Raw genomic sequence first — 25,982 nt, 5'->3', positions numbered from 1 at the left:
ATCTTAAACTATGAATTTTAGTTGTTCATTTCACTTGGGTAATGTTAGATTTAGGTCAAAACAAATTAAATATCGGTAGTGGCAAACTGAGAAAAATGTTTTATGCCATTTGAATGTAGGTTTGCATTCAGTTCACTAAAATGCATGCTGGCTAATTTAACAGCCATTGTATTAAACCACATATGTGTATACTTGAAAAGGAGCATGCATTCCTGTCTCATGTGTCTAGGCTAACAGGAAAGGTGGTTTTCAATAAAGTAAAATAATAAAGAAGTAACTTTTAAGATGATGGGAGCATTTCTATTAAGATTTTGTTAAAAGGAAATATGACCACAGGTGACGGAGATTTCTGGGTAGAAGACAGACTCACTGTATGTACAGTTCACTGTACTTTCAAGTATTTGAATCTGTGACTGCATTCTGAGGAGACGGTGTGGTATGGTAGATTTATGATGCCCTTGCAGAAACAGAGCTAGGAAAGATTATGGCATACTTGTTTAGAAAAATGGTGAACTGAAGGTTCCTGATTTACACTGACATATATCTAGATGAAACCTTAGTTTGCAAATTGCCTTGAGGAGTCATCTTTTATTAAGTGTTTGATAGGTACTGAAATGTACATATCTATTTTAAAACCTATCAACTATGCTGATGTTATATTTCCAAAGATTCTGTTTAACATCTTTTAGATTAAACATTCTTTTATTTATGTACATATATTTTCTAAATATCTTAAAAATTAATATCCAGTAAAATAACCACATCATGGTAAGAAATACATTGTATAATTCTTCAAAACTAGGACCATTTTTAGTATAAAATTTTGAAGAAGTCAAAATAAATTGACATATGAATGTATGAATAGCTTCAGAGTCTTTAAATTTATTCAGAAATATTTATAGTTTTATCAAGGCTAAAGAAATAAACTTTAAAAAACTGTCTTCACTGGTCATTTAAAAACCCATAACTCCCATGTCTCTTTTCAAGTGTTTAATTCCATACTCTCTTCTCTGAAGAATGTAGCTGTTTCTATTGCATTTTTAAGGCTAGTGAAGATACTCCCTAACTTACTTCAGGACTGAGCAAATATGCTTGTGGACATTTTCCTATGGGAAGTCTTAATATCAGAAATGACAGAATGCATGACACAAATTTGTGATCATTCTGCTATGCATTTCCATTTCCTGTGACTTAGTATTCCTGCTGCCCTCTTCTTCATTTTTCTAGAAGCCACTCACTACTCTCTGTTAGGACCACAAATTGTTTTTCCAAAGCCATATACCAATTTACCTTCCTTCACTTAATCTGAGAAATAAGTGTTTGGGGGAAAGATGAGGACATTAGACAACTAGATAACACACCTTTGAAATTGCTGAGACCATAGCCCTTTTAAAATTCTCATTCTATTGGTTCGATTATTCTTGTATTTTATAGTTTAGGAGTTTAGATGCTTAATCCTGGTATTGTATAAAGTGGGTGTTCCCTTAAGTCACAGTTATGAATTATTGTGTGCCCCAAATGCTTCAGGGCATAAAATTTCTCTAACAGACAGCAGCTCACAAATTGGGAGAATGTGGCTCAAAGGGTCAGATAACTTTTAAGTCTAGTGTAACTTTTGAAAATATCTTTAGGTCTGTTTTTTAAGAGATTTAGTAGGAACAAATGGAAGATAGTGAAGCACATATTTCCACAAGTGGCCTACTCTCCTTGTATCTAGATTTCCTCCAAAGCCTCATACGGTTATGGGTGGGACTTTTTGGAGGTGGCTGGATATAAGTGGTGTGATGTTGGGATTAAGGATGTGATGCTGGGATTAAAGGTGCAATGCTGAGATTAAGGGTACCTCACCCTGGGTGGGGGTGCTATAGCAGGTAGCCTGGATGGAATATAAGGGATAGAAAGAAGACTTGCTGCTGCTGCTGCTTCTGCTGTTTACTGCTTGCTGCTTGCTGCCTGTCTGCTCTACCATACTATGGACTGTTTCTCCTCTGCAATGCCCCTCTGCCATGCCACCCAGACTTGGAACCAGATGACTATCGACTGAAGTCTCTACAAACTGTGAGCTACAATAAACCTTTCTTCCTTTAATATTGAATGTCAAATATTTTGTCTCAGTAACAAGAGAAGTAACTAAGACACAATACAGGATTCTTTCCTTCCTTCATTTTTTTTCATTCTTTAAGTAAAAATACCTAACTTGATATTTTCCCTCTTAATGAATGTCTAAATGTACTGTATAATATTATTTATTGTAAGCATTAAATTGCATACTTGCACATTTCTATCTTGAATAACTGAATATACCCATTGAAGAGCAGCTTCTCATTTCTCCTTTCTTCCAGCCCCTGACAACCATCATTCTCCTTTCCTTAGGTACCTTGATAAGTAGAAGCATGCAGTATTTGTCCCTCTGTGTTGGCTTGTTTTATTTGGCTTAATGTCCTCCAGGTTCACAGGATTTCTTTCTGTGACTAGTCATTATCTTTCTCTTCCTTGGAGGATCACAGAACAGGGGGTTCATTGGAAGGTTTAGTATGAAACAAAATAGCTCATTTACTGGAAGCTGAGGGCAAAAAGTCAAAATAGCAAGACTGATTAATTCTTATAGGAAACAAGTACAATAAGGCTGTTAGCCACTGTTTTTGTCATTGCTGACTGTTAGGAAACAAAGTTAATGTTGACAGAGTGCTTCCCCATGTGCCAGGCATGGTGATGAGTGCTTCACTTACATTGTCACGTCCATCCACACAGCTCCCTACTGAGGAAGGTGTTGTTATTATCCCCACTTTACAGATGAAAGAAATTAAGGCACAGAGAGGTTAAGTAACTTGCACAGGTTTATAGAACAGATAAGTACTAGTGATGGAGTTTAGGCTTCTATTTGAACACTGTCATGCTGCTTTCCTAATAGTCACTTAGCAAAAAATGTCCTTCTCTTAGAATCCAAGGGGGTAAAATCATACTCCTTCTGAATGGAGGAGAGACAGCTAGCTAAGAAATAAGGAGAAGCTATCATTGACCAAAGCCTGCTGACTTTGTCTGACTAATTGGTTCTGAAGAAGATGAATCTAAGACAGCCCAGAGTTGAGATGTCAGAATGACGGAGGTAGAAAGTGACATCGTTGAGGTTCTTTTTTGATATTATCTCTAGACCTCCACTATGCTCAGTAGATGAATTTTCTTATGGATTTTTAAAAGGTAAACTAATTTATTAAAAACCACATATTTCATGTGAAAATATCTGTTTGGGAGTATATATTTCTGTAATATGAGTAAGAGTTATTGAGGGTGTGATCTTTTCTAAGAATCCTTTCTTTAATTGTGGTTGTTGAATTTATGTACCATTGTATGTAAGTATAAACCCATGGTACTTGAGGAGAATTTATTATTTTTATTTTACTTTAAATAAATAAGATTCAGTGCACATGTTAGAGTTCAGTTTTCTGCACTCTCACCAATAATTACCTTTATTATTTGTAATGTACTCACTTTTACTCAAAAGAAGTTTTTATTAAAAATTATTTGTTTCAGTGACTAATAATAATTGTAGATTATATGAAAATTGGTCACAACCATCAAATCAAATCCCATTGCACTCTTCAAATATTCTGTGTGGAACCGATCCATAAATATTTTGCTTCAGTGAAAGTGTTACACAATTTATTTATGTATAGATAATACTTTTAAAATAGTAAGTGCTCAATAAATTTTAAATGAAGAAGTAAATATCTGCTTGGATGAGAATCTGATTTAAAGGTACTAGAGGTCTTTGGCCCCAACATTGGTTATTTAGAGGTGTTGAAAATAACTCTCTCCTGACCCCAGGCAGCCAAGTACATAAGAATGTAGGCAAATGCAGTTTGGGGGCACCTATTATTGTGGAAATAGAGAATGAGAGTTACACCCTGCTATTAAGCAAAAGAGAACAAAGTATATAAAAGTAGGGATGAAGAAGTCAAAGAAAAGAGGTTTAGACTTCTAGTTCTAGTTGATATCCTGTTATGAGTTAGCAGATAGATAATTAGATTAGCTGTTGACTAGGCTAGTAATCAACTTTTTCAGGCCTGGTTTCTCTTTGGTACAAAATGAGTGCTATAGTAACAAGAACAGAGGTAACTCAAGAGATGGATTTTAAATATTCTGTGAAATAGCACAGTGCATGGGACTGCGTAGGGTCTCAATAAACTATTACCTATCATTCTTAATTTATAGAAGATTTTAGTGCCTCTAAGTGTATATTAAGCTCAGCATTTGCTATTATTGTGCATGTATGTATGTTCGTCTATATATGTAAAATTATGAATTTTGAAAAGGAGACAAAAGGCCCCCTCATACCGTTTTCTATTTGTAGAAAAAGAAGCAGCACTTTCTTTGTTCACCCTTAAGTGTAGCTACTATTTCCCTAAAGGAACAATTACATAGATGCATAAATTGACAGGCTAGGCTTGTATAATCCAATCGTGTAACCAGAGAAATTGTTTATAAATAGCAAAATCTATTCAAAAGAAATAATGCTTACGTTTTCTGCATTCTTTTATTTTAAGTTTTCTACTTTCTTTCCAAGTGTGCTGGGCAGTGCCATATATAATTTTAGAAAAGAAAAAGTAAAGTCGTTCTCTTTAATACTGACAGGAATAACAAATATGTCATCTCTTACCACGTAGCTTGGGTGACTTGTGCCCTGGTGTGTGACCACAAGGCACCTTTTCTGTTGACAGTTACAAGCAAAGGATACATAGATGCCTTGAAGGACTGTGTGCACTGTCTGTGAGCCAAGATGTTCAGAATGATTTGGGCAGCAAAAGGGTGGCTTCACAGAGCACGGGATAGCCATCCTGCTGGACACTTGGGTGAAGCAAACAAAAGGAGAGCACATGAGCATGCCCCCAACTTCCACCAGATTTGTTAGCAAATGGAAAGAATTAGATGAAAAATAAATTTAGCACTGCAACCTAACTATGCCTTGCATAACATTACCAAGGACTTTCTAACCGCTAGATGTAAAGATATTCTCATACTAGATTATTATTGTTAAAATTAAATCCAATTTCATAGTTTAAGGTATGTATAGTATATTTTATTTTCAAGAGCCATATTAGACAGGATTTTATCCTTTAAACTTTGATAGTAACGATGAAAGCATGCCTGACTGCTGTCTATCACAGGTGTCACCTGATGGAAATACTTATTCCTTAGCGTAACTTGGATGTTCTGTCTGGTGAAGCAATAAAGAATTGAACAGATCCGTAGTGCTAACTCCTTTAAATGGTTGTTCTCTGTATGAATTCTTATCACAGAATTAGGTGGAATATTTTCCGTATCTTTTGGAAATAATTTGTACTAACCCCAAACAGACTAATACTAGAATATCCTGACATGGTACTAACAAGAAAAAGAAGAACTACTACCTGACAGGAAAAAGAGAAGGAGAATATGAGCAAAGTTTTGTTAATCTTACTTAGTCTTTTAATTAGCATATTTTACTCAGGCATATAGCTAACATGTCCTGGGTGCCTAGAGGGACGTGAAAAAGTGACTTTGGAACTGAAGGCACAGAGCATGGACAAGCTTGGAAATCCTGCATAGTAAATGAGGATAAAGCGAACATATTCTTAATGTAACACACAGGCAAAGTTTCTTACGAGAGTTAAACCAGGAGGTCCAATTTGATGGGTGGACATTGTATCCTCAGCTTATTTCCATTGAACTGTAGTTTTTATTAAATTTTTATGCCTAGATTTATTCTTTTATAACCATTCATACTATTAACTTTTAGAGTTTTCTCTAAACTTTTGCTATTATAGAATGAAATTTTTAAATATTGGAAATTTGAAGATAACAGCAATGTCCACTTACAAAGAAATTGAGAAATAAATTATGAAATGTTTTTTAAATAGAGGAGTGTATACCATTAAAATTAATAATGATGGTACTTTTTAATGGTTTAAAAAATGAAAAATAAAGCAAAAACTGTATTATATGCACTTATGAGCTGAACAATTAAAGTTTTGTATGTGTAAGAAAATGCCAAGGAAGGAAATTTTACCAAAATTTTACCTGACAGGCTATATGTCTAAAGTTTTAAGAAATTTGTTTGGATCAAGGAAAATAAATATTTTTATAGTTTTGAAAGCTATTTCTACTTTCTTCTCTAGCTCATTTTTACCAACTCAAATAGGCACCAAGAATATCAGTAATAGTATTGAGGCTAATGAAGAGGAAAAAGAAAATTATCTAATTTAATAAGCTATTTTAATTTTCATTTCTTGGATTAGACTATATCATTACAGTTTTCTTTGTTTAATTTCTAATTACTAAGAGCATTAATTTTGTTTGAATTACATGTAGTGTCTTTATATATATTTATGAATTGTTTTCATTTCTTTACAAGAGTTCTTTAAAAGCTTTAGAATTTGCTGCAGATAGCTTCCTTAGGCTACATTCTTTATATTTTACATTGTTTCCTTTCAGCAGTTTTTAAATGACCAAATTTGTCAATATTTTACTTTCTTATCCTATTTATAATTTCAAATTTTAAGTTATTTGCCTTTCAATCTTCCATAAGTATTAAACTACTTTTGGTAGTTTTACAAGTGTTTTTGTTAGTGTTCTATAGTTTTAATTGAACCCTTTAGAATAGCTATTATAGGACATTGTATTAGTCTATATTTTTTCAAATACTAATAAGTGATTCCAACATAATTTACATATTATTTGATGCTTTCTTTAACTGTATGTATGTATATAATATATACAGATAAGTTTTTATATTCAATATACATAAAACTCTATAGTGTAATGTGTATATTATTATTATTTTTTTTTTTTGGCAGAACTGCAGATTGAACTCAGTACATTGTGCTTGCAAGGCAGGCATGGTGCCACTGAGCTAAATCTCCAGCCCAATATAGTATTATTCTTGAACTTACTATTTGTGTACATCTGTCTAGGAGTTTGTATATTTAGTTATAATACCAGAGGTTTTAGATTAGTATCGCTTTGATCTTAATGAATTGAAATGTTTTATGTTAGTACATATTCATTACTCCACTTTTCATATATTCTAAACTGTTTTTGTCTGTTTACTTTTCTAAATTAACTTTACACCAGTTTTTGTCATGCTTTAAGAAAAAAATCATTGGTGATATTTAACATTTAGAATTATATTAGATATGCAAATTAATTTAAAAAATTGAATAACCTCATAATTTATTTGAAATTCTACTGAGTTTTCTGACTCCTACCAAAATGTTTTGATAATTCCCACAAAGGGTTAAGGAAAACATGATCCCCAACAGTCCTAGATTCTCCTTTTTTCCTATTGGGTTGTAAAAGGCTACACCCCTCACTAACACACTCAAACTTACCTTTCCTGTGTTTTGATAGTTACAGATAATGTTCTGTAATTCAATAGTCCACGAGACTCTTCTCCAAAATGCTAAGAATCAATTAAATATTACTTCCTTAGATCATCAAGGACCTTGAGGGGGAAGACATTAAACCTAAAAGCTGTTCTTCATGATTTCCTAACACCTGAGATTTCAATTTTGAAAGCTTGAAATTTCAATTTTGAAAAGATGCTGACTAGAAAGGAATAATTAATTCTAGGCCACAGGTCAATTGTCAAAAAAATATATCTAGTTTGAGTCATAAATTTAGGACTCTGAATAATCACAAAGAGTCAGTGTCTGTGGAGAGCTATGGAGTGTTGTTGGCAAACATGCTTTCCCTGTTGCAATCTTATGTGATTTGTCAAGCAGGCACTCATATTTGACCCATGATATCAGTTCATGACTCGATTCCTAGTATTCCTTTTAACACAGTTAAGGTGTCTGATATCCACTTCTCTATATCTTAGGCCCAACCTATGTCTTAGTGCATTTTCTCACAGGCATGCCTATTAGTGGCTTTCTCCATGTCATTCATCCTTCATTGAACCACATATATACTTTGTGCCAAGCATAGGTTGCATCTTTTACAAATATTATTTCATTTATTCCTCAGAATATGTCTGAAGGGTGAATATTATTCTGCACTCACACCTAATTTTTACTAGGATTGTTGTTCCACATATCCATCAAAACTTGCAGTTTCTCTGTATATGAACAACTGTCTGGATGATATCCACAATGCTGTTGAACTCTAGAACTTGTGGCCCCTCATTAGATTTTACTTGTTGATACTTCCAACTGGTTAGCAGAGTGAGCTTTAGGTGAAATTGTGTGCTTCCCATGGTCAGCAACTGAAAATGAATTGGTGTCCACAGCACTTACTTCCCACAGCTCTGCTACTGGTCTGTTATTTCATCTTTTTATTTTTCCATTTGTTTACTCACATATTCAGAATTTTTCTTTAACATATTTTTCAAGAATGAAGATGAAGATTTTAATTCTTATGTTTTCTAAGACACAGAAATTACTGTTACGGGAAGCTAGGGTTCTGGAAGCAGTTCCTTAAAATCAGTGTCAATACTAATGTGGAGAAATGTGCTGGCTTACTGGTGTTGATAAAGATTCTGGTCAAAATGATTACAATTTAGTTCCTGATCTGTAGCTCCTATACATCCATGAGTTGACCTGGATACATTTCAATGCATAAAAATGTGCTATACGCTATCAATAAATAATCATTGATGGATGTTATACTCAAGTTACAGGAAAAAGAGGACTACGCTTTGAGCAGGAGAAAATGATTTAATTTTAGGCTGTACTGTATATTAGAAGAGTGTGGGAGCAAGGTTTATTAAACCTTGTAAGTCTCTGTTCTTTTATGTATAAAATATGGATCATATTAGCAAATTACTCATGATTAAATAAAAGTGATAAGAAAGGTTATGAATTCAGGCACATAGTAGGAGATTCAATCTATCAGAAAATAGCTGACAAGTTCAAAGGATCAATTAGTGAGATTTATTAGATATTTTTTACAAGGTATAGACAGTGTTTAGCAAACCAACAAGGAAAGAGATGTTATCAAGAGAGTTCACAAAAAGAAAGGGGATCAAGAGGGTAGTGAAATGTGCAGAAAGAATTCTTCCTTCTGGAGAAGACTACCTTCTAGGAGCTCAGGCTTTGATAAAATAACTGAAACTGAAAACTCTTACTTTATGCCAGTACTAATAGACAAATCCAATCAAAAGGTAGGGGAATAGGGCATCATTGATCCAAATTTTAAAGGCCAGCCTTCTAGGAAATGAGAGGGATGAAAATTGTGCCTTTTTTTTTTTTTTTGGATAAACACACACATACCATTTTATTTCTATTTTTACATCTGAAGATGACATAATTCCTTAGCATCTGATTGTTTCTAGTAGCTTCAACATAATGGAATGTAAAATTTAGCATCTTTCTAAGAAAATAAAAAAATAGTTTATTCTTAGCTAAATATGGGTGACCATGACCTGGATTCAAGTTACCCTGAAGCACATATTCTACTGTGCAGGAAGTTACATGAACTTTTATAGTTTCAGAGTAAAAGAAAGCCATAAATCAATTCATTTACCAATTACACTGGTGGGAACATTGGGCGGGGAAGGGGCTTCAGCAAGGCAGGGAGATTTAACATTTTTTTAAGAGTCAAAATCTTAATAAATTTGCTCTGACATTTGCAATACTATTTTCTTTCAAATACTCAGCTTCATTCTTATAATTGGGAAGTTTTCTCTTTTTTTTTCCATTAAGTTTATTGGTACATTTTAGGTATACAGTACAGTTATATTCATCATTGGGATCTTGTACCTTTATGTGATGCATCTTGGTTCTTATTTTTTTCCCCCTTCCCCTGCCCTCCCTTCACCCCCTCCACTTTTCCTTATTTACAAAGACTTTGTTTCCATTGTTTTCTTTTCTCATATTTTTTCTTTTTCCTTCTTTTCTTTCCTCTACCCCTCCCACTTCTCCCACTCCTTTAGAACTTTTCTTCCTATTACACAATATCAATTATATATTTTGATCCTTATTTACTCTTTTAGTTTTTCAAACCAGAGAAACTATTTGGTATTTACACATGTGTGTCCCATTTATTTCACTTAAGAGAGTGGCCTCAATGTGCATCCATTTAGGTATAAATATCTCTAGTTTCTCATTCTTTATGGCTGAGAAGTACTCCATTTTATAAAAAATATACATCTTTATCCAGTCTCCAGTTGATGAGCAATTCAGATGTTTCCAGGTTTTAGCTATTACAAACTGTGCCACTATAAACATGGGTGAGCATATATCACTATGGTATGATTCTTTTAATTCTTTTGGGAAGATACCCAGCAGAGGGATAGCTGGGTCAAATGGGACCTCTAGCCCTAGTTCTTTGAGGTATCACCATATTGATTTCCACAGTGGTTGCACCAGTCTGCACGCCCACCAACAATGGAGAAGGGGGACCTGGGATTTAGCTCAGTGGTTCCCATGCCTGCCTCTAAAGCACAAGGACAGAGTTCAATTCCTGGAACAAAAAACAAACAAACAAACAAACAAATGGAGAAGGGTTGCTTTCTCTCCACAACCCCTCCAACATTTGTTATTGGTTGATTTCTTGATAGCGCCATTCTTTCTGGGTTGAGGTGGAATCTCAGTGTTGTTTTCATCTGCATCTCTCGAATGACCAGTGAGGTTGAACATTTTTTCATATGTTTATTTGGTGCTTTTACTTCTTTGTCTGAGAAATGTCTGTTCATTTCAGATGTCCATTTTTGAATTGGGTCTCTATATTTGGGGGGGGGTCTGATTTTTTTGAGTTCTGTATATATTCTAGATAGCAGACCTTTGTCTGAGGAACAGCTGGTAAAAATTTTTTCCCACATTGTAGGTTGTCTCTTAGATCTGTTGGTGATTTCTAATAAAATACTTAACAAATATTTAAGAAATATTTGTTAAATGAACAAAAATTTAATCTGTACCCCTAAATTATTCCAAAGACAAAACAGTAAAGTTATGGGCTGAGGCTATAATGCTACAACTGAAGAAGGAAAAATAGAAGAAGTTATTAGGGAAAGGCATTCATTTCTTGAGAGCTGAAAAGCAGAGGTTAAGTAAAAAGCAGTGAGAAGAAATCACAATAGAAACATGGGAAAATTGAGATATTTTAAGAGCAAATGTACTAATGCTGCAATACAAAATGAAGGAGACATACTGTACTATACTACAATATTAACCCTGCTATTGAGACTAGTAAAGAATGATTCAATTTTGAAATTATAAGATACCTAATTTCTTATTGTGTACTTCACTTGAAAGTGTAATCTCCATTTACAAATACACATTCTTCAAAATTTGAGAAAAATTATGCAAAATATAACTTAAGGAAGCTCAACTTTTAAGAATGGTTCCAAAATGAAACACTTTTCTTAATTAGAGAAGTGTATATTTTCATAATTACATTGTTTCACATCTCTTCACATCTCAGGACAATATTCAGAGTTAGATATGGGGGATCAGGAAAGGCTTTCTACATAACTCAGAATAATATTAATACTGAGCATTTACTGAGTGCTTACATGCAGGAGTTACTGGCCTAAATACTTTGCGTGCGATTAATTACTAATCAGTTTTACTAAGAAAAGTTTAACTCTGCAGTGGATATTATTGTTTCAAAAGACTTAGGTTACCTAACATGTTATCCTACCGTTTCATAGGGTGAAAATAATCTTTCCATCAGCCAAAGTGCCTAAGAAAGGGCTATTTCATATTTTTCTCCCTAGTTTCATGATATCAGTACTCATAAATCATGGAAAAACTTCATAATGTCTCTATGGCAGATGTGATCTTTTTTAAAATTGGGTTGGCAACTTTATTGATAGATTGGGAATGATTAGCTTCAAGCTTATAACAAAATTAAGGTGTCCATGAATACATTTGAATTATCTTTGGACATGAAGATTAAGAAAAATTGTGAATCACAAAAGAATGTGCCATGGAATCTCTGATTATTGTCTGCCAAAAGGGATAGTGCTTGGCAAAAACTGAACTTCCATGAATGGGAGAAAATTACAAAAAGTAAAGGCTCTGCATTCCCATGTTAAAAATCACATATAAGTAAATTTAACGAAAGTGAAATTCTTCTATATGACAGGATATTGTTTAAAAAGTAGTAGGAGGGCCAGGGATTTAGCTCAGTGGTTTCGCTGCCTGCTGCACAAGCACAAGGACCCGAGTTCGATCCCTGGTATCAAAAAAAAAAAAAAAAAGTAGTAGGAGGAAAACTTTATTGTCACATATTCTACCTTTAGCCAATGTAGCTCTCCTGAGGCATACTCACTCTGATGTCAAGTTTAGATAATAAATGAGTAAATATCTTTGAGGTATCAGAAAAATCATTAGCAAGAAGTAGAGCTCCTAGAAGAAAATGGGACAGGAACAGGAGAGAAAAATAGACGTATGCCTTTAATGAACAAAAGGATCACACAGATGTTTCTGTAACTGGTTCACCAAATTTCAACAGGATTTTTTACTGAGATAATTATTGTTGTTGGAATTTTTGATTAAAAATTATGGTGCATTTTGACTCATACTTTTATCATCTTCATTACGTTAGATTCCATACTTCACCTGGACTGAGCCAACTGAAGTCTATGTAAATGATTCCTAATTGGGAGATCTGATTTCTGATCTGGACATCCATGTGAATATGTTATCAACTGAATCAAGTTCTATGTAGATTTCAATACACTGACATATACATAATGAGAATTTCCAAAGTAACTCACACAATCTTTTTGAATAATTAAGCCTCTACAAAGGAGTAAATTCAATCATTTTCAGTGATTTGCTGATTGTTCTAACCCACAGACTGATCAGTGTCAGAAGTGAGCTCTTTTTTTCTAGCTTCACAGAATTCTCCATTTTTTCTGACGTAAATTAATACAGGTGTGAGTGTGGGTAGGTGTTTTCTCTGTCATGGGAAACAAAATAATGTGCTTGCTTCACTCGGACAGCGTCTCCATTATGGATGTCAGGGATAATGATCTGACCTACAGGCATAAGCAAGTGTTCCTTAATTAACTGTCCACTCAGCTGTTACTCTTAGACTTTTCCCAGCTTTTATGTTTTCAGTAATAAACAATGAAAAATTAAAATACCATGAAAAAGGAATTATAGAGCAGGCGGTTGCAAATACACTGGTCCCACAGTTTCAACACAGACACACAGACAGATAGAGGGACTGACCTAAAGAGGAGAATAAAAGAACGGAGAAATTTTATGTAAGGTAATAAGAGTAACAAACTAAGGACAAATGATAAGGAATTTAGTGGATAGTAGTACTCCAGTGACAAAATCACCATCAACTACAATTGATCAAGTATAATGGAAGGAAGAGAAAAACTATGCAACAGACCCCCATAAAGTCTTTCTGTATATTAACCTTACAGGTGGTGGTGAAAATGTACAGATTCTAAATATTATGGAACTATAAGGTCATTATTTTACAGGATTTTTTTTACTTTGAAGATATTTACTTTATTTCTCTTGTTTAAGTGTTTGCAATGGAACCATGTTTACATTATAGGTGGAAAGCAAATCAAATGCACATAATGTTTTGTCTTATGTTTTATTTTACCTTATTCACAGAAACACAATATCAATTTTATGAAACTTATGTGCAAACTCAATATATTCATCTATGTGGTCAACTGATGGGAAGTAGAATCAGATATTTCAGTTTCAATACTATCAAGAAAAAGAAAAATCAGTTGTGATTCCAAGAAGAGATGAACTCAGTTGGTAAGAAAATATTTGTTTTATGCATTCTGAAACATCTATAAATGCCGAATTATAAAAATGTCAAATATGAGAGCATATTTTTTTAACAAAACCACAACTGGTATATGAAGGAACATATTCATATTTAAGAAAGATGTATTTTCATGAATATTTAAATTGCCTTCTCTATACGTAAGTAAAATTTAGGTGTCATTGCAAAACAACACTTCTTATATTTTGAGATCTGCATTAGTAAGCTTTCAACCTCTTGAAGACCAAAAAGATGTTTTGGTTTATGTTTTCATGTGTTTTTTTGAATTCACTTGATCATTTTGATCTTATTTTTCTATATACACACAGACTAGACTTATGTATTCTATGCTTATTTTTATTTCTAAATTCAAATTCTATAATCAAAAAGTATAAGCTAACTTGTCAAGTTTTTCTTTTATAAAATAGATTTATTCTTTTTTTTTTGTACTGGGCCTTGTGCTTGAGAGGCAGGCATTGGCACCACTGAGCTAAATCACTGACCCTAAATTTATTTTTTACAATAGCTTTAGGTTCACAGCAAAACTGAGAAAAAAGTACAACAAAGAGATTTTCCATATACAGTCTACCCACATTCATGCATTTCTGTCTTGATTATGAACATCCTCCAACAAAGTAGTACATTTGTTATAATTAATGAACCTATATTGACACATCACTATCACCCCAAATCCACAGTTTACATTATGGTTCATTCTTGGTGTGCAGTCCATGGGTTTGAACAAATTTATAATTACCTATGTTCACCATTATAATATAATACAGAGTAGTGTTACTTCCCTAAAAGTCTTCTCTATTCTAGCTACCTATCCCTCCCATTTGCTGTCCCTGGAAACCCCTGATCTCTCTACTATTTCCATAGTTCGTTTTTTTCAGAATGCCATAAAATTTGAAACATGTAGGACATTTAAGAGGAGCTTGTTTTACTTAGTAGTATAGATTTATAATTCTCCATGTCTTCTCATGGTTTGCTAATTCATTTCTTATTTAGTGATGAATAATATTTCACCATTTAGATGTGCGTTAGTTGATTTATCCATTCACCTATGGAAGGGATGTCTTGGTTGCTTCCAAGTTTTGACTACTATGAATAAAGCTGCCATAAACACCTGTGTGTGTGTGTGTGTGTGTGTGTGTGTGTGTGTGTGTATAAGTTTTCAACTCTTTGGGTAAATACCAAGGAGCATGATAGCTGAATAGTATGGTAAAAGTTTTTTAGTTTTATGAGAAACCTTCAAACTATGTTTTCAAGGTGATATTTTACATCTGACAATGGATGACATATTCTGTTACTCTACATTCACACCAGGACTTACTGTTAATATTCTGGATTATGTCCATTCTACTAGGTGTGAAGTAGTGTCTAATTCTTGATTTAATTTGTAGTTCTCTAATGGAATATGATGTTAAACTCCCTTTTATTTGATTTACATAGCATGTATACATCTTCTTTGTGAGGTTGTTCATTCAGATCTTTGGCCCCTTTTTAACTGGGTTGTCTCTACTTATTGATGAGTTTTGAGAGCTCTTTATATAGATTTTTTATAACAATCCTCTATAAGATGTGTTTTTTCAAACATTTTCTCTGATTTGGTAGCCTTTTTCTTTTATTTTCTTAGCAAAGACTTTCATGGAGAAGTATTTTAAAATTTTAATTTAGTTTAGTTTCTCAATTATTTCTTTTGTGGATCATGCCTTTGGTGTTGTATCTACAATCATCACCAAACCAATGTGTATCTACACTCATCACCAAACCAATGGTCTTTTTTTTTTTTTTTTGTATTTAGAGCTAACGTTCATTTTGAATTGATTTCTGTGAATGATGTAAGGTATGTGACTACTTTTTTTTTGTTTGAAGACATCTGAACCACTTGAACAAAGCATTATATTACTCCATTATATTACCCTTGCTCCTTTGTCAAAGATTTGTTGATTATAATTATGTGGATCTATTTCTGGACTCTATATTCTGTTTCATATATATATTTGTCTTTTTCTCACACTGCCTTGATTACTGTAACTGCATAGTAGGCTTTGAAGTCCAGCCAGGTACTATCTGTCCCCTACCTTTGTCAATATTGTGTTGGGTCTTCAAGTTATTTTGTCTCTCCATATAAACTTTGTTGCTAGCCACAAAATAATTTGCAGGGATTTAATTGGAATTGCATTGAAATTACAGATCCAGGTGGTAAAAATGGGTAGCTTCACAGTATATCTTCCAGAGGAAGAGGAAAATCTGCTCACATCATGGCAGCTAGGAAAAAGAGTGAAGGGATGAGCTGGGAGAGGAGATTCATCCTTCTAGGTCATGCTCCCAATGTCCCACCTCTTCCTACCAGACCCTGCTTCCCAAAAGCCAGCCAGCTATACAGCCCCATAATCCAATCACCTTCCCAAAGCTCCTCCTCTGAGCACATGAGATTCTTGGGTGGGACATCTAGATATAAACTATAGCACTTCCTAGCTACTAGCACAGAATATCCCTACATTCATTTAGTTCCTTTGGTAATTTCATTTCTTTGAGTTGTATAGTTTTCCTTAAACAGACCTTTTTAAGATTTATAAATAAGTACTTCCTCTTTGAGATGTACTAATGTAAATGACATTTTAAAAAGTTTTGAAATTCCTCTGACCCATTTTAGGTATGTAGTAAAGTGATTAACTTTGTAGATTTGTCTCGTATATTAAAAATTTCATGCAATTGCTCGTTAATTCCATGAGGTATTTTATTTGTTTGTTCTTTGTTCATGTTTTGTTTTAATTTGATTTTTGGCTTTCTTGTCTAATTCTTGCGAAGTTTTTACACAAAAGATCATGTCTCAGTGAATTAAGCCACTTTTATGACTTATTCTCCATTTATATTTGTCTCCATCCTTTTTCTTGTCTTATTGGAATTAGGTAGGAATTCCATTATGCTGAGAAGCCATAGTGAGAGAAGGCATCTTTGGCTTGTTCTTATCATCAGGAAACTTCTAATTTCCCACCATTAAGTGTGATGTTAACTGTAGGGTATTTTTTGTAGATATTTTTTATCAAGTTGAGGAAGTTCTAGCTCTGCTCCTGGTTTACTAAGAGGTGCTTCATAAAATTATGAAATTTATCAAATTCTTTAAAAAATGTATTAACATAATTCTGTAAGTTTTCTTCTATTGTTATAATGGACTACTTCATTTCTGAAGGTTCAACCAGTCTTATATAACGTATAAATACCACTTGGTCACAGTGTACGTTCTTTCCACACATTGTTCAATTCGATACTATTTTTTGAAGGATTTTGCATGTATGTTCATGATACATATGGGTTTCTAGTTGGTATAACTGTCTTCATTTGGTACTATGGTAATGCTGGCCTCACTCTGTTTAATACTCTGAACAAGGTTGGAGAGAATTGGTATAATTCTTTCCTGAAATGTTTGATAGAATTCACCAGGGCCCACATTTGCATCTGGTACTTCCTGCTTTGGAACTTTATTAGTTATAGACTCAAAGTGCTTTAATAGGTTTGGGCATATTATCTATTTCTTCTGATCTGAGTTTTGACAGATTTCAAGGAATTGACTCATTTTATTTAAGTTATCAAATAGCTTTCATAGTATTACTTGATTATCTTTTCAGTGTCCGTGAGCTTTGTAGTATTGCTTCTGCTTTTATGATATTTGTAAATTTTGTCTTTTCTCTACTATCCTAGTTAGAAACTTACACATTTTATAAATATTTTCAAAGAAGTAACTTTTGGTATTTTGGATTTTCTGTATTGATTTCCTATTTTCAATTTCATTCACTTTTACTCTATTTTTTATTATTTCTTTCTTCTACTTCTCTTGGATTTAATTTGTGCTTCTTTTGCTAGTTTCCTGTTGTTTCCTATGATTACATATCTTTCTTCTTTTAGAATATATGCATTCTAAATAAATTTTAAAAAGAAAAGAAAAGAAAAAGAATATAAGCAGCCAGTGTTACACATTTTCTCATGGCATTGCTTTCATTGTGTCCCATAACTTTTGATACTTTTTTTTTTTTTCATTTTAAGTTAGTTCATAATTTTTAAAAAATTTCATTTGTGTATTTTTTTCTTTGGTACCAGGGGTCAAACTTGGGACCTTGCACTTGTGAGGCAGGTGCTGGAACCACTGAGGTAAATCCCTGGCTCATTTGTGTATTTTTTATTCTGGTCTTATTTAGAAGTGAATTTGAAGAATATCTTGGTATTTACAGCTCTTTATTACTCATTTAAAGTTCAATTCCATATTGTATGTACTTTGATCATAGCCACCTTCTTTATTGTCCTGTTTTGCTTCCTTACCCTTCTTCCCAGGGTACTTCCCATTCAACCATTTTGTCCTGTTATTTGTAGATAATCTCTGACTTTTAATTGGTAAATTTAGACTGCAGATCATCAAAGTGATTATTAACATAGTTGGATTAATAGTATATTTTGTTACTCTTCTATTTTTTTCTGTTCTTTGTTCCTACTTTTGTCTTTTACTCTTTTTCTGACTTTAAACATTTTATATAATTAAACATTTTATATAATTTTATCTTATTCCTTACTGTAACAACCTTTATGTATGTATATATTACTGTTTTAAGTTGCTCTAGTTTTAAAACTGATTTAGAACTAATCAAAATTCACTCTCAAATAACATTATACTGCTTTTTGAGTAGAATGATAACCCTTCCTCTTCTCGTTTATATCGTTACTCTCAATCATTTCACATTTATAAGCATATATGTACACATACATATACATAATTGAACACATTGTTACAATTTTTATTTATTGGGTCACAAAATCAAGAAGCATAAAGAAAATAAAAGTTTTATGTTACCTTCACCTTTTACCTTTTTGGTTTTCATCGTTTCTTTATGTAGACTCAAGTACCTGACTTATATCCTTTCCATCTCTCTAAACAACCTAGAATTGTTTTCATAAGACAAGTATACTGCCAACAAATTTATTTTTTTCTAAGAAAATCTTTATCTTTACTTTAGAAGGGTAATTTTATTCTTCTCAATACTTCAAATATTCACTCTATTTTTCTTGCACTCTTTCTAAGGAGCCATTGTAATTCTTTATCTTTTCTCCTCCATTTGTAAGATTTTTTTAACCTCTGGCTTCTTTTATTTTATGTGTGATTTTCTGTAATTTGAAAATTCTTAGTCTTCTGTGTGTTTTCTGAATCTGTTCTTTTGATGTCTGACACAAATTTGGGGAAGGTTTTGGACATTATTTCTCAAATATGTCTTTCATTTGTTTTTTCTTTGACTATAATTCCTATTTTGTGTTTACTAAATTTTTATACTTAGTGCACATTTCTTGGATATTCTGTTTTCTTTTTACTTTTTTCTGCTTTTTAGTTGTAAAAGTTTTATGGAGATATTCTCAAACTCAGAGATTATTTCTTCAATCATGTCCTTTCTGCTAATGAGCTCATCAAAGACATTTCTGATACAGTTTTTGGTAGCCAACATTTATTTTTGGCTCTTTTTTATGATTTTCATCTTTGTTAACCTCATCCATCAGTTCCTATATGCTGAATATTTTATACATTGAAGTTCTTAGCATATTTAACCATAGTTGCTTTAAATTCCTGTTGTGATAGTTCCAAATATTCCTGATATGTGTGGGTCTCATTCTGATACTTGTGTTATCTCTATATACTGTGTTATCTTGGATTTAATGGTTCATATGCTTTTTTTTCTCTTCATAGCCAGATCTGTATTGGGTAAAATAAACGGCTGTAAATAAACCTTTGGTAATGTGGTGGTAGGCTGTGGGGGAGGGGGTCTGCAGTCATATGAGGTCTTTCAGTAAGCCTGAGCCCCTAGACTGTGAACTTCACGCATATTCTTTAGTTCTGTCTACCCCTTTTTGTTGAGACTGGATGGCTAGAGTAGGTTAAAGTTGGGTGTTATACTTCTACTATGTTGAAGCCTATAGCCAGCTGGAGTTGGGTATTCTCTCTTCCTCCGTTTGGAGGGTTAGGGCCAAATGAAAGCGACTATTTCATTTCACCAGGTCATCTGGGCTCTATTACAACTGTAGTAGTTTAAATACTGCATAAATAATTGCTCTACAGGGCAGATATTGTTGAAGAGAAAAGAGTGTTCTGGTCTATTCAATAATGTTTCCTTTCTCCTCCTGTCACGAGAACCCCAAGGAGATTCTTCTCTGATATTCCCTCCAAAAACATGATGGAGCCACAGGTGGCACAAATGAACAAAATGTGGGGACTTCCCTTTTCCTGGATCATCCTGGAATTTTATCTTTCAGAGTATTCCTGACTAAATCTTCAGCAGTTCCTCTATTACAGTGCAGGTTTTCCTACCCTGTACCTCACCATTTTTCCTCTCAGAAACTTTAGTTCATAAGTTTTTGCTCCTGTATGTTGTGATTCTCTGTATTTGCTTATAGGTCTCTCCAGTTGGGGGGTGGGGCAGAGGTGTGTGCTGCTATCTTATTTCCCTTATGGATCAGAGAAGGGTTATTGATTTTTCAGTTTGTTCAAATTATTGCTTGTTGTTAGGACATAGTGGCAATTTGCAAGCTTTTTCCAAACTTCCAAACTGGAAGATTATTCCTATTATCTTTTTATTTTCTCTCTCAGATTTGTTATTCTGGACTGGGATATTTCATGATAAAATGGAATTAAATATATTTAATTACCACCTTAGTTGGTCAAATGCTTAATTTGAGGATAGATCATTGAGTGAGGAATTAATCATAAGAATTTTAGATTAAAACTAGCTCAGAAAAAAGGTGCCAGGCAATGATAGGTGTGAGATAAAGTCTTTCAAATATCAAGATACAGCTCAGCATGGTGGAGCAAGTCTGTAATCCTGGTAGTCTGGGAGGCTAAGGCATAGGATCCCAAGTTCAAGTCCAGCATGTTTAACATAGTGACTGAATGCAACTCTACCTCAAAAAAAAATCAAGATGCAAGATGAAAATATCACTCTACACTGAGACGTTTTCAAGTAAGTGTATGCTAATTGTTACAGACAAAACCTCTACCTATTTCCTCACATACATGTTTATTTTGAATAGCAAGTCTAGAAACAGCAATACTGAGTTAAGTATAGATACAGTAGTATTTAGAATTTTCTGAATTTAATTTTTTGGATGTGTAATTGAACTCATTAACATAGAAGTTATTTACGTTTTCCTTGGGCACAATGGTTTTTGTAATCTGGTTTCTAAGAAGGAAGGAATAATTTTAAAAAGAGCAATAAAATAAATTGTTTCGTATGGATGTTTGACACTCATGTTTATTGCTATGTTCTGCCTTTTATAAGATGAATACTATGACAAATGAAAGAGAAGAGATTGCACATCACTATCTCTGTTCTATCCATGTACTGCCAGTGGGCAAAGATTTTTCATTTCATACATCATTTACAACTTCCTACAGTAATTTTACACAGTTAAAATCCTCAGTACAAGGCATAGCAATTATCTATACACATATATGCATGCAAGCATACTGAATATGAAAAGCATGAAGTTCTATAAAGAGCTCGGAAGTTCACACACTTCAACCAATAAAAGTTTGTAAAAACTAGCAAGCTATCTAATTTAAAAACTTTCCAATTTTCACTGTTGTCTGATTGTACACTTCTGAAACAGGTTTCTTCCTTTAGAGTTCTGTTCGTAGCAATAAAATGTGATTTTCTTTTTTCCAGTTGCTTTTATATTCTGAAAATCAAATTAAGAAAGAGATTTATGTTAAAATTTCTATCTACTTATTCTCTTTGTTTCTAAATAGGTAAAAATATAATACTGTATTCTGGAATAAATAAAAACTAAAACATATAACGTCAATTTTAAAAGTAAATAAACATTACGGGTGGATGATACTTGACTGGAATTTATTTATTTATTTATTTATTTTATTTTATTTTTTTTTTGGTACCAGGGATCAAACTCGGACCCTTGCACTTGCGCAGCAGGCAGTGAAACCACTGAGCTAAATCCCCGGCCCTAGACTGGAATTTAAAAAATAAAGTTACAATAGTTTTCACATTTTTTCACTTAAGATAATACACATAACATATAGAGATTATATATTGATATATAAATATATGTATAATCTTTGGACTCTTTGAACCTTTTCATGTGTTATCAATGATCTTGGATTCATTTTAATTTTTTCAAATTTCAGTATTTAGTATATTCTGACTTTCTTAATATATGGGTAGAAAAATGAATGGTAACTAGCTCCTTTCAAAAGATAGCAATTCATTTTTAAATTCATCAAATGTTTTTGAGTCATACTCTGAACTATCATATCTTTTTGGAAGAAATTCAATATATTGACATGGTGTACCCCTACTTCTTTACAAACATGATTTCTTAAGACTCTTTTTTTTTTCCTTTGGAAATTTATTGCATCAAACTTCTTTTTATGAACTACTGTTTGGCATCCATTACCCATTAAGAAACATGGAAGTATAAGTAGAACCAAGTTTTTCTCATAGCTAGGTCTTGATAGAATAAGACTGAAAAAGAAAACTGGTATATATGCCCTACATTTGTGGCTCTTTTGGTTACTAAACTTGGGTAAATGAACAAGAAATGAAAGGCCTACATTCACTAATTTAAACTCAGAAGAGATTTCTAATGCTCTCTGCCACTACTTTCTTCTCCTTGAGCTGGGCTCTCTCTTCATATCTTCATTTGTAAAATGTAGCAAACTATGATTTTACACTTTCTTAATATAAGTAAGATCTGTTTTACTAATCATGATGTCCAAAATAGCTTACTGCATTGCAATTTTATAAAGAGCCATATTTTAAAACTTTGTCAGCATTTTCATTGCACACTCAAATCCACATATTGTGTCTTTATATTTAGTAGGCTTTTTGAAGACTCTTTACTAGGCCATTTAAAATGCCTGAATAACAGAAATAAAATAAATGCCCATTCAAGTGTGGTTTAGAATACCTAAATTGGAGAATGTAGTCAAAAGCAGGTCTTTTAATCAGTTAAACAGAAATGATGTTAAAAAGCTACACCGATGAGTTCTTCATAGTGTTGACTATAAAGTAACACAATGAGCTCTAATGTTATGCATGTAATATATGTGTGAAAGTTACCTTGTATGCTTCTAGAGGCTCAGTAATTTCCTCTGCCAGGGTATTGAAGTAATTCCAGGCAAAGGTAATTAAACCTACAATTCCTGATTGTCATTATACTACCTAAAGCTAACAATCCAGGTATGAACAATAAACAAAATAAATACACAAATACCCAGAAATGAATATATAAGCCAAAATAAAATAGGATGTGATTAAGGAAAATTTACTTGGAAATTAGGAAGTTTGCTTTGCTATTAGCAAGCTGTGTAGCATCAATAATGAAGGTGACTTCTCTTGATCCAGAAGGCATTGGGTCCACATCTGAAAATGGAGAAGATTGGACTAAAATAACTGCTAAAATATTCCTTTGCTTAAAACATCTACAAATCCTAGAATAAATGGAAAATAAAATTATTTAATTAATATTTTACTTCTTACCCAACACATTTGACAGAAGTTTAAATCTTTTTTAATGAGTTGTCTCAAAAAGACTAACCCTACAAAGACTTCAGCTTAATTTAATTGTAGTTTTAAATGTACGCCTTAAGCAATGTGGTAGAATTAATGAATGGGTCTTAGAGTTAGATAGGTAAATTCAAATCCCATCTCTTCCTATCACCAGTTGAGTGACCATTGGCATATTTAATCTCTCTTCAGTGGGTGAAGTTATGAGTACTTACTTAGATTTTTGAAAAGATGAAAAGATATAATATGTACAAAACGTTCAGCAGATTGCTTCATGAACATTAATTTTTAAATAATTATTAGCTATTATAGATTTTATTATTATTGCAATATAATGTGTTACTGTGTTAAGCAAAGGAAATGAAATATATGAAAAGCAAATAATAAACATTCTCTAACTTCAAAGAATTAAGAGAAATTTTGTTTACTGAAATATTTTCTCTTCTAAAATATGTCAATATGTTTAATTTTCCTTGAGATTTACCAGTAAGTAGGGAAATTGAAAGTTAAAATACTCTTTTAATTTTATAGATATTATTTTAATATTTGAAGAATTTATGTTGGATTTCATTCAGTATTCTAATAAAGAATTAAATTAGGCAAACATCCTTATGAAAATATTCAATTTGATATTGTATGTTCTCTTCTTTTGAGAACAGGTTTCCAGGTATAATACTTCATGGTTAGTAATAAATGGGCCATACATAAATAATACATTCAGGAAAAATGAAAGACAAAAGCACTGAGCATCTCTTTTGCTAGTTAGAGGAAACAATTTCACTGTCTGACATTGGAGACAAGACAGTCAATGTAATTTCATAGAATTATAAGCAGCCAAATTCACACCACCTTATCTTTCAAACTCTTTCGCTCTCTACAGAGAAAAATCGCAAAGAATGAGAAATAATCATGGTGTGACAAGTATTTTATTCTGGAGAAAAATTCTCTCCTATAACTCTTTTCAGAAATTATTATTTTTTAAATGGTCTTTGAACTTCTCCCATGACATGAAGACAAGCCCCAAATCAACACCTGCAAAACCACTAATTCCATGTATGTTACTATAATAAAATACCCTAGATGGGGCAATTTATAAAGAACAGAAATTTATCTCTCACAGTCTTGCAGTCTGTGCAGTCCAAGATTGAGGTGTTGGAAGCATTGTTGACCAATGAGGGTCCATACTGCCTCAAAAATGGTGCCATTTGACAAAAAGCTGAAGGGTAAAGACAATAGACACATTCTGAAAAGTCCTTTCATAAAGATACCCAGTTCCATACATCTAAGCCCTAACCTTAACCTTCACAATGTAATCACTTCTGAAGGGTCCACCTTTGAATATTGCTATCTATTTATTAAGTTGATTTTGGAGGTGACATATTCAAACTATAACTGTCAGACATAGAGAAACTTCCTTTGAAAGTGAACATCTTTAAAAGCTAACAAACACATAATATAGATATCAGAAAGTATGGCAAAGATTGACATATTCCACGAGTATGTGGATGTCTTTTGAGGGAAATTGTCCAATGAGATGAATGAAAAACCAACACATTGATAAATGTCTCTTTTTAACTTCAAGGAGCAAAATAGAGATAAATAGGTAAAGAGGAGAAATAATATTAAATAACTGCATTCTCAGTAGGTGAAAATTGCACTAAGTTCTCTTTACTCTGTACCATAGTCTGAACTTGTCTCTTTTGCTTATATTTTTGTCCTGAATTCTTCATTAAATCTCAGATCCAAGATGGCACCTAAGTTGCATGTTTTGTTCATCACTTTACCCCATTTCATAAAGTTGGGTAAGGTCATTATAGATGTTTAATAAAAATTGCCCCACAAATGAATGAGAAGTTGAGGGAGATTTGGATTCTAATTTTCCTTGCTACTAAGAAACTAGGCAATCTTAAGATAACCACTTAGTCTTGTGGAGGCTAAAATAAGTAATGAAGCACACCAAATGGCTAACATTATTAGCAATACTAACATTCATCGATAGCATGCATGTTTTGAGGCTTTCACATGATATCTAATGTTTTTATAGTAACTTCTCTTATGTAATGTTATATTTGACAAATCTTGTTTTTCTGAAATATATGTGCAAGATACAATTTATTATGTTGTTAATTATTGGTGCCATCATTAATGTGTGCTCCATATTCCTGATTAAAATAATGATTTATTATCTGATAAATCCAGTTTTGGTTGTTTAGCTGTCCGATAAAAACAAAAATTCTTCTAAGTTGACATTGAAGTTTCTTTCTTTAAGAAATCTTCATTTATCTTTCTTTTGTGCCTGTGGTAAATGTAAATTTCTATGCACTTAATTGAATTTTTAACAAATTATAACTTCAACACATTATCAGATGATTAAATTCACAATTATAGAAAGTTTTATTGATAGCAATGAAGATACTTTAGGTTGTTTTTCCCCCTTGTAAGGAAGTTTTAATTTTTTTTTGTCTATCTGATTTTTCCTCATCATTGTCAAAGTGTGGTATACAATATTTTGACAAGGTCGACTCATAATCATATTTTAAATATAAATGACCAAGTATGATAATACAAAGATATTAATTTTTCAACATTTATTATTTTCAAAATATTTTCAGCTCTTTTATTTTGCAAATGGAAATATGAGATAGGAATAATCTCTAGAGAAAGAGAGTGCTCCAGTATTTGTATTTAAGGAAT

General features: G+C 32.7%; 1 long non-coding RNA gene across 1 annotated transcript in view; it reads left to right on the top strand.

Moving 5' to 3' along the window:
- Positions 1 to 13,416: 13,416 nt before the first annotated feature.
- LOC110348550 (uncharacterized) overlaps positions 13,417 to 25,982 on the top strand; it is a 28,125-nt gene continuing 15,559 nt past the window's right edge. Inside the window, exon 1 of the long non-coding RNA XR_002393876.2 lies at positions 13,417 to 13,715. This is a non-coding gene — a long non-coding RNA (uncharacterized LOC110348550). The remainder of the gene's footprint in view (positions 13,716 to 25,982) is intronic.

The sequence above is a fragment of the Heterocephalus glaber genome, unplaced genomic scaffold (genome assembly GCF_053883595.1).
Source record: "Heterocephalus glaber isolate CG9 unplaced genomic scaffold, H.glaber_assembly_v1.0 deba00001553, whole genome shotgun sequence".
Classification (NCBI taxonomy): Eukaryota; Metazoa; Chordata; class Mammalia; order Rodentia; family Bathyergidae; genus Heterocephalus; species Heterocephalus glaber.
This window is presented reverse-complemented; position numbering and strand designations above follow the sequence as displayed.